This window comes from Ursus americanus, chromosome X, assembly GCF_024610735.1.
Source record: "Ursus americanus isolate L20-20 chromosome X, mUrsAme1.1.p, whole genome shotgun sequence".
NCBI lineage: Eukaryota > Metazoa > Chordata > Mammalia > Carnivora > Ursidae > Ursus > Ursus americanus.
Window position 1 is genome coordinate 16,966,507 of NC_142164.1, and position 14,059 is coordinate 16,980,565.

General features: G+C 43.0%; 1 protein-coding gene across 1 annotated transcript in view; it reads left to right on the forward strand.

Moving 5' to 3' along the window:
* The window catches only part of GPC3 (glypican 3), a 405,964-nt gene that overhangs the window by 77,830 nt on the left and 314,075 nt on the right, over positions 1-14,059 (forward strand). The window lies entirely within an intron of this gene.

Consider the following 14,059-nt stretch of genomic DNA (forward strand, 5'->3'; position numbering starts at 1 on the left):
AGTCTAGTAGAGTGGGAGTCCCTAAAGAAGACTGATGATGGCATCCTGAGGAAGACACGCCTTGACACCCAAGAGCCATGCACCGCCCTTGGTTGGTAGTGGCTATGAATGCCAGGCTCCCAAGGTGCTGGAACAAGGAGGAGAAAGAGGAGATGTGTGAGAGACAGTGGAAGAAGGAACAAGGGATGGCCATAAGAAGGTAGATGTGGCCTCAGGGAAGTAGGGCTCCACTCAGTAACGTGCTGATGTTGGCTGGGGCTATTGTGGGGTCAGGGCACACCCTCCTCTGTGTCCCACGCTGTGTGAGACTGATGTTCTTATAATAACCAGAGCCACTGAATGGCTTATATTTCACATACAGGATTCCATTTACAAACAAACGTAAGAAAGATCCATACAGCAATGCCTAAGTATTTAAAAAGTGACTTTTTGTCCAAGAAGACCTCAATCTGCAAATACTTAACAAGGTCAGACATCACGGGGGATACCAGAAACCCACGTGTGTGCCTTTGAGCAGTTTACTTAGCTGAGAAGACCAGATGTAGACAAATGGAAAGTTTACTCTTGTTTTAAGGCAGCGTGGGCCACTCACTGATGGACAGTAATGGCTAGCGGAGCACAGGGGATGGTCAGCTTCCTAGGGCTTTGGGCAGTCGGGAAGTTTCCAGGTTCTTGAGCTGGCCTTGGTGGTTGGGCAGGATTTAGGTTGGCCCCACATAACGCCAGATCTGCAGAAACGTGGTCTTCTGCCCTCTGAGAAGCTGCAGTGTCTGACCTGCTCTCATAAACTCCTCCCCAAAACAGGCCTGTGCACTTAGCAGTAATAAATTGAACCATCAACTCCTTAAAGCACACCTGGTTGATAATTAGCTCAATCACATTGTGTTTCGGTCATTACCCTTGGATTTCCCAAGGATGAGCTTAATTCATCTCCCACATGAAAGTGAGTGCCTGCATGACCCAAACTCAACTGAATAGAATTTCTGTCTCTATTATGTCAATTTAATGCTGTGGTAGTTTTATTGCAAAATAGGTATTGGGTTACAATTTTCCACCCAAATATCTGTGCAGAAATTGTTAATGTGTGCTGTAAAAAGATCTCCAATGGCAGAAGGCTCTCTCTTAAACAGTGCTTGATTTGAAGTCATACAAAGAGGAAACGAGCTGCAACTCTGATTCGGGGAATTCAGAATTGATAAGATGAACTGTTGTTTATTCAGAGATTATGAAGTCAGGTTTTATAGCTTATAAACGTTTTGATGATGGATACAGCCCCTCGCTTCCAAGGGTTTACAGAGCTGATTTTGTGTTTTAACCACACTCCCTTCGCCTCTGACCTGCTGCTGGAGGTGCAGGGATAAACTGGTGGCGTTATGTGCTCTATTACCAAAGGAGGAAGGCAAAGGGGCACCTTTATTGTATCGGATTACTAGCCAGATGCCTGGAATGCTCGCATCTACTCACTGGTTGCTGTTTAAAAGGGAAAAATACAGATCTAACCACTTCTAGGAATGGTGCCAGGTGTCTGTACTAAGGCAACCCAACTCCAGAAGGCTATAAAAATAGCCCCCAAGTAGTAGGTTCCGATTTCCCACTGAGCTGACCAATAAATCCAACAACCAGTTAATTAAAAATGCTGGGAGGGAATGTTCATCCTCCATTACCCACCTGTCCTTGTGAATACTCATTGGTTACAAACCGGAGGCTACAACTTAGCGTGTCAGTGTCCAGATTAGGAAACCCTCTTGTTCCTTTCCATAGCCATCCGGAGATATAAACAGCCAGTGTGGTTGCCTGATACTCCTGCTTGGGTGTCAAGGTTTATTCGAGGCTAAAGCGATGTGAGGCTTCCAAAGACAAACCGAGTTATTTCACTTGCCTTGGGATTTCCGGCACCATCCGGAAGAGCGTATTTAGATAGGCTACCTCATCACTCCCTTGTTCAGGCTATGAATTTTCCTCTAATGTGCCAAAAGCTGATGGGAAGCCTTCCTGCCCTGACTGCTGCTATGAGCAGGATATCACAATAGACTGAGAGGCAAAGAGAGTACTAGAGGTTGAATCTTCTAGAATTTCAGCTTGATAAAGCTTAACAAGAGAATCAGTTCGTAAAGCAAGCTAAAACTTGGACAGAGTAGACCATCAATATCATCCTAATCATTAAAGCCATTAAAAGGTGCACAAAGAGAGTAATAGCTATTGGACTCAGGTTAAAAGCTGGAAAGAAGCGGGGCGCCTGGGTGGCTCAATTGACTAAGCAGCTGGCTCTTGATTGCAGCTCAGGTCATGATCTCGAGGTCCTGGGATCGAGCCCCATGTCGGGCTTCCCAGTCAGCGAGGAGTCTGCTTGAGGATTCTCTCTGTCCCTCTCCCCCTCCCCTGCTCGTTTTTTTTTTTTTTCTCTCTCTCTCTCTCAAATAAATACATATTTAAAAAAAAAAAGCTGGAAAGAGGAAAGCAGAGGGGGTGATGGAAGGTGAGGGAGATGGAAACTCACTGAACACACCTCTGGTCTCCAGGAACCTTCTCTGAAATACCGCTGTTAGTGAATTATGTTTCTTGCAGACTTTTCTTCTTTTTAACTTTGAGGCATTTTGATGGAAAAGAGAGAATGGTAATGAAACTTGACTTCTAGCCAGGGCTCTGTCACTTACAAGTCTGTTTCCATTTCCCAGGGCTCAGTTTCCTCCATCTGCGAACCCGTTGGCCTAGGGATGCTTCGTCCACACCTCAAATTCATGGGACAGTTGGTTTTTGAGTCTTTATGAATTTGGAACTGGAAGTTTTTTAGTAGAGTGAAAGTTTTGGGAGAGACTGCCGAGTCCAAGGGTGCAGAAGCTTAGCAAGGACAGAAACTTCTCTTGCAAGCAAGGAATTCTGCAGTAATCAAGAAGCCCGATGGATTGGGGTGGATATACAGATTGCTTTTATTCATGCTTTTTCGGGCTGCATGTGAGCATGTGTTCGGCTTCAAGATGCTTCTAAAGCTGAAGCTGTTATATGATTTGCTGTGCATTAGCAGGATATGAATTATTAATTCTGCTTATACTTGATCATGCAGACCACAAACTGGGACCCTATCATCGGAGGGTCTAACGCATCCATTTTTCTCCACCAAAATAGGTTTGTAAATTGTCATCAGGTCTTAGACACCAACCCTCTACATAACACCTCTATCTGCTGCTACCTGAGATTTCTTTAATAAGGAATGTCAGGGAGACTCAGAATCACATTATGGGAGAGGAAGTTGAAAGAACCGAAACTTTTTAGCTTGAGGGATTAGAGGTTCAGGGGGCCATGCTGTCTGTTATCAAAAATGTGAAGGTTTCTCAAGTCAAAGTAGAATTAAACTCGGGTGTTTGTGTGTGTGTGTGTGTGTGTGTGTGTGTGTGTGTGTGTGGTGTTGGTGTGAGAGGAGGCAGACTGGGATTAATGGAGGAGAGTTAGGCAGACAGAGTTTTCTCAAGCCGGGCAATAACTTCCCAGCAATCTAAGCTGTTCAAAGCAGGGAGAATGGGCTACCTCAAGGAGGTAGCAAAATTCCCACTGCCAGGCCCCATCACAGAGTTGGGGTTAAAAGTTGGTTTCTTTGAATGGAAGTTGGACTCTGTTTTCTGGAGTCCACCTGTAGGGATCCAGTGGTCTGGGGGTGTCTTTGTTACACGGATCACTTGTAGGGCCCACACCCTGTCTCACTTGTATCCTCAGCACCTAACGTCGGGCCTGACCACAGAAGGAGCTCAGAAAATGTTTGTTGGTCAAGTGATTGAGTGACAGTGTAAGTAACCAATAGAGGCTTTTGGTCCCTAGGTCAAGTGTATTAAATTGGTTCCCGTTTCTACAGTATCTCCCTTTTCTTCAGGCGTTTCTATGCCTTTCACTCATAGCAACTCCCCCACTAACAGCACTTATCATCGTCAGAGCACTAAAGCAGTTCCATCGACAAAAGGCCCTTCCATAGCAACATGGACGAGAGAAAACACGCGAGTTTAACGTTAGGTAAGCAACAGTGGAGTTACACGCACGTCAGGCAGTGCAAACGTGACCATGAAGTCTGGCAAGAATTTCCTGCATTTTGATGGAGAAAATACTGATACAGAACAGTGAAAGAGAGGGCAGTTTAAAATTTCTCTTATTTCCTTGCGGGACAAGAGGATGCACCTTGCAAAAGACATGTCAGCGATTTCTAGAGGTATTTGCAGTTCCAAGGGTAGGGGGTCCATGAACATGTGTCATAAAACTAGAAGGTTGAGACTTTTTTTTTTTTTAAATCAGACCTAGTATGTTCTCCAGGAGATACCCCGAAGAAGGGACAATGGGTAGATAGGGACTTCCGTCCTCAACAAAATGTCATCATGGCACCACTGGACAAGGTTAGAATGTGGGTGTTCCTCGTGGTCTTCTCAAGCTTCCTGAGGGTGAACTCATTTGTGGGGTAAAATGTCTTCCCGACAAGATGCCACGGCATCTAGGAGCTGGAAACCTGCCTCTCATCACCTTGTTGGGTGATTCTATGATTCCTGTTGTTTTTTTTTTTTTTAATCGCTTTAGATGAGACTTTATACAAATAGAGCGAAGGTCATATTAAAGGGCTAAACAGCTAAACCTCATGGGAAAATGCAATCTCTTTCCCCACATTATGGCTGTAGAAACCACGAGAAGTGATAGACCCTTCAACACTATAATCTGATCAGAAGCTGAAGAAGGCACTGATGGCTCTCTGAAGGACTGGGCCCTGAGAAATAGTTGGGCTAGCACCTAATAAAGTAATTAAAGGCGCATATAAATCTTTGGTTGCTTTTGGCTGGTGTCTGACTGTGGCTTTTGCTTAACCTAACCCGCACCCTGCTGGCAAAGCTTTTGCTGACTCGCCACTCATGTGGAGACTGTCTGTTTACCTTCATTTGGTCCCCTCTGAGGTCTGTAAAATTCTCCCCTCGGATTCCTACAGGCAGCCTTTAAAAGTAGTTTGTCAGACCAAGTATCTGCCTCTTTTCAGCCTGACCTTCTCTCGCTTTTGGTGTGGGGTGGCTTGAGGATGTCACCAGAGGAACACTGCTTTGGAGCCATCCTGATCGCCATTTAGTGAAAGAAAAAAAAAAATCCCAGCATCCTGTTTGGACAGATTGTAAGCTGTGACATTAGACCTTCCTGCTATGCAGAATGGCTTTCATCACTCTCCCACCCCATTCAGCAAGGTTAAAGGTCTTAGGAAGGTATTTGACTTGTGGCTCAGACTTGCCCTCACTGCTGAGCAATCATGGGTCTTTTTGCTTGAACCACTTATAGGAGGCGCCAATGGGAGGAGAAGTGAAGGAGCAGAAATGAGTTCATGACAGCATTTGAAATGAAGAGAACATCAAGAGGAAAATAGGATATACACTGAAGGCTTTGCCTATAGGTTTTCTTGTTTGTTTGTTTGTTTCTTGAAGTTCTGCTCAGGAAGTAAAATGGTGTTTTGCTGTGTTTAGTTCAGGGCCAGGAGAGGGAAACTGAAAAAGAATATAATTTGTCTTAGATGAGAAGACCTGCAGAGGCAGGGGCTCATGTCCCTTTGCCATTTCTGTCATGACCCCAAATCTGACATTTTGAACGATGACACTGTAGGTACCTTATCGACTATTGAAAGCTGTTGTGTAACTTTCACGTTAGAAAAGTGTGTGTGTGTGTGTTCTCCAAAAAGGCATTCTGTCCTTTCTTGATTTTATAATATACAAATAATAAAACCACAGGTGTTCATGATATTACCCGTTTTATGCCAAGGTTAAGAAGTCTCAGTCTAGGTGATTCTCAACTAAACTATCTGGGTGCTCTCACTGGGTGTTGCATAACATTCAGAACATTCTCAAAGCAAAATGATTTTTAGTTCATTTTAGGAAATCATTTTACATCTAAAGCCGAAGATTTTTGCAGAACTTTTGGCCAAACAACAACATGCCTCAGAATTTTAACAGTAGCTTTATTGAGATATAATCCACATACCATAAGTCACCCTTTAAAGTATACAATTCAGTGGGTTTTTTGTATATTCACATAGCTGTGCAGTCATCACCATTGCCTAATTCCAGAATCTTTCCATTACCCTTGAAAGAAATGCTATACCCATTAGCAGTCACTCCCCAGGTCCTAGCCCCCTTAGCCCCTGGCAGCCACCATTCTTTCTATCTTCATGGATTTGCCTATTTTGGACACTTTCTGTAAATGGAATCATGCGGTATTTGTCCTTTCATGTCTGGCTTCTTTCACTTAGCATAATGTTTTCAAGGTTCATCCCTGTTGTAGCATGGATCAGAACTCTGTTCCATTTCATGGCTGAATCGTATTCCATTGGATGCATAGACTGCGTTGTATTTATCCACTCATCAGTTGATGCCCATTTGAGTTGTTTCCATTTTTTGCACGCCCAGGAATATATCCAGAAGAAATAACCAACTAGGTACATAGAGAATTAGGGTATTTGTTGTGACATTAAAAAATGAAAAACTGGAAACAACCTGAATCTCTAACATTAAGGGATTGGTTCGGTGATGACACAGCTCTATGGCGGAATACTGTCCAGCTCTTAAAACGGTGTTGTAAAAGAATTTATGAAGATGGTGCAGAATGCTGACAATTTCTTATTAAATGTCAAAATAGCACATAGAGTGTGATCCCACTTTTATAAAAAATGTGTTTGATATGCATAGAAATAAAGGTAGAATCATAGGTAACAGAAAACCATGGTTCTCTCTAGATGGTAGGATTATGACGGTGATTTTTTTCTTCTTTTTTATCTCTATTTTCTAATTTTTCTAGAATTATCCCGTAATTATTTATTGAGTACATAGTATGTGCTAGACATTGTGGAGTGTGCATGTATTTTGTAATGAGGAAATTAAAAATAAATATTATTATTAAAAACAATCCAAAAGGGTGCGTGGGAGTGATATATTGTGTCCCCACGCATACATACACGCCACCTTCTGGAGATGTGACGGGATCTGACAGGCAGCATGAGGCTGTTATGTTTTCACTTCAAATAGATTACAATGTACTGGTAATGACATATTTATCCCATAAGAAAGACATTGAGTCACTGTTTTGGAGTGGTCCTGTGCGTGTCTGCTTGCTCACCGGAACGCCTAGCTCTTCTTTCCCTACAGGAAGTGATTGGAAGTGGAATGTAGAGTTTATTTCCGCCTCAGTGGTGGTCTGACATTTTGACATTTCCTGAACTGCAGGATGTTTGAGAGCAAGCAACTTGGCTTTTACTGAAAAAAATTAATGATACTGCCATTTTTACATAGTGATGGGTCTTTGTAAGAGGACAGAGCTATTCAAGTAGGGAAAAATGAGATGGTTAACAGGATGACAGTAACATAAAGGTCTTGAGTCTGGAGAAAAGCAGCTCATTAAGCATTGATTATCAGCATGGTGTAAACTCTTTCAGAAAGTGTTACTACATTCCATGCCATTGTTGTGTGGAGGAAATTTAAATCTGTGTTCCATTTACATCATAAATGAGATTTGTGTATTCTAATAATAGGCCAGTCTTGCCTTAGGCTGCATCAGTACACACAAATGTGTTCCATTGCTCTGCCTGGCTTGTCACATCAAGCCTGGCACTAAAATTCAGTCACAAAGAGTCACACTCGCTCGTGTGTTGACATAGAACCATCCCTGTCTGGAGATGAAGTCCATTTCGTCCAACTGGAATATGTATAGTTTCCCAGGGACATACTGGAGTTACTTTTCAGGGCAGGCTATAGTGTAGAGCCGAGGTTAAGATTTCTGAGTCTGAAGTCAGACGAACCTCACTTCTAATCTCTGATGAGATCCAGACTCTGCGAGCCTCAGTTTTCTCATCCGTAGAATGGGGATGAAAATCTCTATCTCTTAGGATTGATGCACAAATTAAATGAAGTAAGCTAATCCTTGCAATGCCCTCACCATATTTACATTGTGAGAGCCCAGTAAGCTTTTATAGTTTTAATGAGTACACAAAGGAATTTAAAGAGAATGGAGAGAATTCCTGTCTTTCTTTTTTTCTCCTCTGTTTCTTATTTATTTATTTACTTATTTTGCCTAAAATGGATTGTTAAAATTGCTAAAACCTCAATTTTAAAATATGGGTTTTTAAATTTTTTAAACAGATTTTATTTTTAAGTCATCTCTACACCCAACGTGGGGCTCGAACTCACGACCCCGAGATCAAGAGTCTCACGTTCCACCGACTGAGCCAGCCAGGCGCCCTTAAATATATAGGCTTTAAGGGTATTTTGTAGCACGATGATGAAATACTGGCGTTGGCATGTAGCAAAACAAAGCGCGCAGAGACATATAGCATTCATGCCCAACAAAGCCTGTGACCAGCAACTGCGAAATCATATCTGTGTAGTGTCCTCTAGGTTCTTGCTTTTTCTTGTCAGCCTTTGGCCTTTCATAACGACGAACACATATCTCGATCTTAGCAGATTTGCTTTTTCAAATGAGGTGCTTGTGGGGTTTTCTATAGTTCTTGACAGACTACCAGTCTCTCAGAGCACACCACTCCCTCTCTAACTTGCTGCTTTTAGCCTCCTGGGGGCTCAAGAAGTGGGTGACAGAACTTGTTAGGACTCTGGGTAAAGCACAGTGTTCAGCTCTGACTGAAGATTTGGGTTGGAGGGAGAGGAATGTACATTTTTGCTACTGGAGATAACTTTTCTTTGATTGTATTCGGACCGTTCTCTACCTTCTGGACCCTTGGTAGTTTACAACGGAAATCCAAATAATGTTTCTCAGTAGAATTCGTGAGCCCGTTAACATGAGAGGAATGTTCTTTTGCTCACAAAGAGCGACTGTTCAGGAAACGGCATGTAGCGACCCCCTGACAAATGACCCAGTGCCGCAGTGAATTGTCACCTTGGGGTAGGTATGGCCAGAACCACCAGAAACAAGCTTTCCAGCGTGATGGGTGATGTGGGGGCAAACGTCCTCGGGAAGGGGAAACTTTGAAATGATGTCACATGACATGTTTACAATGGTAAACTATTTAGTGCTGTGGTAATGTCATCTTGGTAGACAGAGGGGCAATATTTCTATCTAAAATGTCCGGTTCATACCTGACAATAGACCCATGTGCAGTTGAGTGGCAGGCTAATGTCTTGAGAGTAAAACTAAAAATGCCAGAAAGCGCCCAATTTAGGGCGGAACAAAATTTTGACTTTGATATATGCCTTCCCTATTCGACATGATCAGTGAACAGTGCCTCTCTGCTGTGCTTTCCGGTGGCTTTTCTTGGACTGTAGTGTGTGTTCAGCATGGGTTGGGCTTCCGAGTGAATGGCTGATGCTAGCTAGCTTTGACATTTATGTGTTTCCATACAAATGACTTATAATTTTCATTCAGGAAGATGCCTGTCTATTTATTAATATGCCCCAGCTTCTCTTGGTAGATACACAATTACAACGTTGTAGCTGGGGCCCTGCAGTCAGAGCAGCGGCTTCTGTAGGCTGCGTAATCTGGGGGCCAGTTGCTTCATCTCAGTGTCCCAGTTTCCTAATTTGTACAATGCAACGAGTGACAGCCATCTCAAAGGCTGGCTATGAGGATTGAATGAGAATATGTGTGAAGCACTAGGACAGCATCAGGACAATCCATCCCTTCATATCACCACTCCAAGCTAAGCTTGGCCTTGATGACTGGCTAAGGAGACTTCCGACAAGCTAGCTAGCTGTGCCTTTTTCTTGTTATTCGTTCTACTCTTTCCAAGGCCCAGGGGCATGTTGCTGTAGAGAGGAATGCGACTCTGGGAAGTGAAGACAACTTGCTCATAGAAAACTCTAGGCAATCATAATGGAGTATCCTTGATGCACCAAAATGAAAACTTCTCATGGCAATCGGTAAATGCAGTTAGAGGCATGAAACTTTGATACTTGTATTTCACGTTGCTCTTTCTTTCTCTGTCTCTCTCCATGAGCACCGTGGAAACTTTTCTTGACTCTGGGATCTCAGTGAGCTGTGCACCAGAGGCTTAATAAACTTCATCTATGAATGAGCCATCATTACCATAATAAAGGCTCACTAATCACTGGTGAAAGCCACAGGTTAATTATTACATAAGGTAATTTCAGGAACTAAATAATTAAAAAATTTAAAAGACCATTTAATATATCTTTGACACAGACAGTAGAAGACAACCTGACTTGAATCATTTAACAGGGGTTTAACAGCTCAGGCAGCACGGGTCTGAAGCAGTTAGTGTATTATGGCCGCAGTGCTGAAAAACAATGTTTCCTCGGGACAAACGGAATCTAGTAATGAAAGCTACAATTGAATACAAATAAGAGAGGGGCAGGATCCTGGGAGAGGAATATAGGTCATCAGTACCTTACAAGGAGACTTGATAGTATTCAGAATTTGAGTGTCTAGATTCCAGAACATATCCAATCTGCTTTTAATTTCAATCCCAGTATAGTTGCTTAAAAGGTTTCTTGAGCTTAATTGCCCTCTCTTTCATGCTCTTGTCCTTCAGGTTAAATTCCTTCTATTTTACGAAACTGGCTTTAAGTTTCCATGCCTCATTCTGTGTCCTTTCAGTACATATGCAGTCTGTATGTAGCGCATGTAGCATTCTATTTATTTAGGTATGTATTTATTTATTTTTTACATTTTATTTATTTATTTGAGAGAGAGTGAGAGCTAGAGAGAGAGAGCACACACAGAGGCAGAGGGAGAGGGAGAAGCAGACTCCCCGCTGGGCAGGGAGCCCCATGCAGGACTCGATCCCAGACCCCGGGATCATGACCTGAGCCGAAGGCAGACCCTTAACTGATTTGAGCCCCCCAGGCGCCTCTGTATGATTCTGTTTAATGGCAGCTTGGTTGTATTAGAACCTCAGAACCTCGAGTTCTAATTTGGCCATGCTAGTTGGGCACCATACATGCTCATAGAAATGAAGGGGTAGGGAAGATTGTGCACAAGGAGCTATTTTGCTGATGCCAGAGTGGTGGTATTTCTACGTAAATACCTCTATAACCTTCTGCTGTAATTGTATTGGAAGGCAATACAAGTGGGATCTTTAAGTACTGAAAGTCCCAGAATAAACACACGGGCAGAATAAAGGTATTCTTAACCTTTTGCAAGTTTTGAAATTTGTTTAAAAGGTGCTTAGGGAAGGGCTTTAATACACATATTCATATATGTGTGTGTATGCATACAAATAATGTATATATGCACACATAAATATATATATGTTTGTACATATACACATATGTTTCTAAACTTATGTGAAACAGATTGTGAAAGCATTTGGGGCAAAGTTCAGAACCTATCTTTTTTTTTTTTAAAGATTTTATTTATTTATTTAGTTTGGTGGAGGGGAAAGAGGAAGGGGCAGGGCGGGAGGGAGAGCGAGGGGCAGAGAATCTCAAGCAGACTCTGCACTGAGTGCAGAGCCCGACGTGGGCCTCGATCTCATGACCCTGATATCATGAGCTGAGCCGAAATCAAGAGTCGGACACTCAATCAACTGAGCCACCTGGGTGTCCCAGAACCTATCTTTAAGTAAATAACTGTTTAGTTTGAGACATTTTGCTGGACCTAGGGATCTATTTTAGCAGAAGAAGGATATGATCTTAGGCCATGAGGAGTAGGGCAAGTGGGAGTAGCTGTGGGCAAATCTATTTGGAGTTCTCTGACCTACTAGGAGTCAGATTGGAAATGAGGCTTTCACGGGGTTGGATAGGCCCTCCTCTACCATGCTTTTCCGCCTCTGAGTGGGGCATATTCCCATGTCAGACCTGTCCTCTACCTAGTTCTCCTCCTGTTTGCACAACTTGCTCAAGGTCACATGGTGAGCTACTGGCAGAGCCAGATTGTAAATTCTCTGTAGGCAGAGACTTGGTCTGTAACTTTGCTTCTGTTGGGAGCCGAGCTGGAAGGCACAATTCAGGTTGCTGACTGAGCACCCCCTGGGCAACAACTTGTTAATTCAAATGGCAGCTAAGCCAGGAAGAGCTATTTAAAATATTTGGTGGCCATTTACATGGAAATCGAACAAAATGATTTGTCTTCCATTCTAGGGGGGAAAAGATGGTGCATCTGAACAGTCGTTTCTAAAGAGCATACCCAAGGTCCAGTGTCCTTCTGGAGCAAAAATAGGCAAATCCAAGCAGGATGTAAGGGCGATTTTGCTCAGTAGCACCTAGAAACAATTTCAGTCAAGGTCCAGATTTAAATGGTTGTTACCCAGGTCAAGCTAGGGATTAGGAAAGGTGGCGGATGAAATCAACTCAGAGTCTGGCACCAGTTACAAAAGGAAGCGGGTCACTGGGTTGTGTTTATAGAGGAAAGAGAATGGATTGTAAGATTGTTATCCCTGGACTCATGGTAGGGGAGGGGGCCCTCATTTGAAGCCTTGGCCCCCAGAGGAAAGGAGCCCAGAGTGTTTTAAGGACTCACACATAATTGGCCATACATTCCACAGGAAGAAGCCCTGCCTCTGGCTACATCCCTCTGCCTGGGAGAAAGGGAGAAAGGAGGAGGGGTCTGCGCGGGAGTGGGGGTTGGGGAGAGGGCCTCTGGCATCCTGTGAAGACGGTTCTAAAGTATCGCCAGATTTTCCAGCCTAGTTTCAGACTTTACATTGAAAACTGGCTGATCTCTAGAAGCCTCAGCTAAAGACTTGTGGAAGTTTCTTTTACTATTGCATCAGTAAGTGGTGGCATACAGCTGCTACAGTCTGGGTTTTTTTTTTGTTTTTTTTTTGTTTTGGTTTGTTGTGGGGTTTTTTTTCTGTTTTTTTGTTTTTTAGTTTTTTGTGGATTTTTTTGGTGCTGGGTGATCTCCTTGTCCTTTGATGTCAAGGTTTTGTGCTGCATTATGGTTTGCAGCAAACACTGCCCCTGACCCTTGAGGGAGGCAAAAAAGAGCTTAGTTCTTCACTTTACTCTTTGAGGATCCAGGTAGCAGAGTGACACATAGAATGTACAGTTTCACTCGCCAGAGGCTTTGGGTGTAGTTCACCGCAGCGAATCATACCTGATGTTCAACATGAAAGCAGAGGCAAAGGAGTCTTCATCAGTATCCAATTAGTAGATGATTTGCTTGCTAAATGCGTCTGCTAATTCATTAACAGTTAGATAAATTAAATTCAATGGAAAGGATGTAAGTTTGAAAATAAAAGGCTAAACATACTCATTTTAACTCTATAGATCAAAATTCATTTGCTGCCTCCCCCCTCCCCCAGCCCCTTCCTCCTTCTCTCTTTCAAACTGTGCACAGCACACAGGCAATTAGAGCTTGCAGGGTAGATTGTTTTTCTCATTTAAAGTATCTCTTGTCTCTGGAAATCGGTCCTCCAGTGGAGCATGTCTGTCTGTGTCTCTAGATGAGTGTCAGCGACAAATGGTGCTTGTGCGAATAATACTGAAGGGGATTGTTGGCGAGAACAGGAAAAGCCCTTTGCAATACTGTGAGGGATTCAGGAAGGTATTTTAGAATCTGAAGGGGCTTAAGGGTTGATTCCGCTGCTGATATTGAATTGCAGCATGACCAAATGATTAACAAACTTGTCTTTCTTGAAATATCTCAGGGCAGAGAGGTTCTCAAGTGATTGCAAATTGGTTAATGACTTTAAAAAACAAGTAACTTTGCAGAGTTTTCCTAAACAGTTGGGGATGCGTAGAAGCCTGGCGATTTAGATCAAGTCAAGATACACGGAACTGGAACGCTGATATTCCTTCTTTGGCATAAATCTCGGAATCAGCGCGACAGTTCAGGGTGATGCTTTGAAGGCTAGTACCTTGCGTTGCTCGAAATAACTTCATTTCAGCATTACTGTCAGTGATGATAGAGGTTGCAACACGTTCCCGCCGTAGCACTTTGGGTTGTTTTCATGGTCTTTCTGTTTTTCTGATCTTTGGACAGATCTCATTCACAATTTCCTGGAAAAACAACCAGTCTTTTCCCACAGGGGAATCACATTATGTAATTTTTCCTTGTTATCAAATGGAAGATTGAATCAGCAAAGCTAAACAGGGCGGCAAGGCAAGTATCAACGCGGATTGGTCTTTTCAGTTTTCAAAAGCCGGTATTC